The sequence below is a fragment of the Lissotriton helveticus genome, chromosome 2_1 (genome assembly GCF_964261635.1).
Source record: "Lissotriton helveticus chromosome 2_1, aLisHel1.1, whole genome shotgun sequence".
In the NCBI taxonomy this organism is placed as follows: domain Eukaryota; kingdom Metazoa; phylum Chordata; class Amphibia; order Caudata; family Salamandridae; genus Lissotriton; species Lissotriton helveticus.
Window position 1 is genome coordinate 742,986,405 of NC_136059.1, and position 2,102 is coordinate 742,988,506.

Here is a 2,102-nt window from a genome sequence, read left to right on the forward strand (position 1 = left end):
TATACACCCACATAGCATTTTAAGAACCCTCCCAGCCCAAGTTTTAATAAAATCAGCCTCCAAAAAATCCTTGGGCCACAACACAATTGCTTATCATGTGAACCCACGCCTCCCCCGCTCCTTACATAAATTAGTGACAAAAGTGATCAACCGCACCTCCTGCCAGTGACCTTTCCCCTAACAGGACATGCTTGTGCCTCAAGCCAGGGTCTTTTCTTCAAACTGGACATGCTTTTGCATTCATTCACTGTAGCACGGAGTATGTGGCCTGTGGTGTTCTTATCTTATGTGTGGCTCAGGTGCTTGAAGGACTGAAGACAATTTAAAATGGGACTTAGTTAATGAGCACTAAAAGGGGAACTCAGGAACCAAGGCACTTGGAGAAGTTAAGGCGACGCAGTGTGTGCCACAGGAGACCTGCACCCCTCGACCAGGTCATAATGAATGGCTCCATCTGCTTGCCCGGATACAAAGAGTACTTAATTCAGTTTTTGCCAACTGATCAGTTCTGCAGAGTTCAAGAGCGGCTGGCATACTTGGTATGGACTTGGTTGAAGGGCTTGTAGAAGCCTGCACAATCTTATTGCCATACCATGAACACGTAACCAGAGCAGCCAGACCTCCCAGCACGAAGACGATGCCCCCGGTCATGGCGATGCGAGCCTTCTTCACCTTGTCATCTCCACCACACTTGGTGCATTTCATTCCTAGAGTGGAAATGGCGATGCCCACGGCGGACACCACAATGGAAACCACCATGAGTGATCGCGCGTGGCCTGTAGAGAAGCAGACAGCGCCAGGATGCTGATGTATACCTTGCACTGCATCTGGCCCATGCTCTGGATGGTGCAGCTCATCCACAGCCCCTGGTAGACAGCGATGGCCGTGATGATGCTGTCCCTGGCGTAGAAGCTCATGTGCTACTGGGTCAGGATGGTGGCCATGATCAGCCCGATCCAGCCCAGCTGCGCCAGCACGAAGCCCAGCATCTACAGTCCCGAGTTCGCCATGGTTGGTCCGCACTCCGTGCCTCCACAACGCTTCTCTCCCGCTCCGGTCTCTCTTCCCCTGCCCGGATCCGCCACCCTCTTCCGCTCTGAGCCTCTGTCCAACCGGTGGCGCCTCCTCCCTTTCTCTTCAGAGTTTGGTATCTTAATTCATTGTAAAGAAGTCATCAGCTTTGTAGAAGTTGGAGCAATTAATTTAACAACTAGTGCTTGCCAATATTTGTCTGATTCACATTTTTCTTTTTCTCATTCGCTAGAAACCATGGCAACCCTTTCACAAAATAAGCGTAGAGCATTAGTAGTTGTCGTAGCAATGTTTTCTATTATTCTAATTATATACTCACTAATGAGTTTGAGTACTTCTCCTGCGCAAGTTACCCCTACAGCTAAACATACCCATGTTTCTGTAGCAAAACAATGTAGTTTAGAGAAGAAATTCCTCTACAAAAATAGCTCTGAGGGAAATGTCACTACTAATGTCTTTTTCAATCTTTGGAGTGAGTATACTTGTGTAATCCATGCAAAGGACTGTTACGTCTGTACCCATCTGCCTTCATCTGTGGTGGAAGCGATGAAATATCACCAAATTCCACTCTTCTATGGTATTACCTGTAGTTTAATGTTGAGCCAGCTTTTTCTTCAAGGACAGTTTGAGCATTACTTCTCAAACTACGATCTTTTTTTCAGAGATGCCCATGCTTAAGCATTTAAACCCTCACACCCAGTCTGTGAATACCGTTTGGCATTTCTTCACATCTTTAACTAAACTTGACACTTCTCGAGCACATAGACCAAATCTCACTTGCAAGTTGAGCCAGGTTGAGAAGGATTTCATTGATGATTTGGAAGACAGAAGGGAGTAGATTGAAATGAAGGCAAAAAAGGAGGGAAGAAATCATAGCAGATTCGGAATAAGGAATAGGAGTTTATAAGGACATTTTGGACAACCAAGGTTGACTTTAGACAGGGAGAAACATGGAAAATGATGTTTTACAAGGAGGAAAAGAACTATTCAGTCTAAAACAAATGGGATGAAGTGACTGTCCTCATCGGTTTCAACTTTTAGATTTTTCAGTTTGTCTTTGCTTGAGATGA

The 2,102-nt window shown here is 45.7% G+C and overlaps 1 pseudogene; it reads right to left on the reverse strand.

Moving 5' to 3' along the window:
• Positions 1-517: 517 nt before the first annotated feature.
• LOC144820161 (claudin-7 pseudogene) lies at positions 518-1,010 on the reverse strand (annotated as a pseudogene).
• Between the last annotated feature and the right edge of the window lie 1,092 nt (positions 1,011-2,102).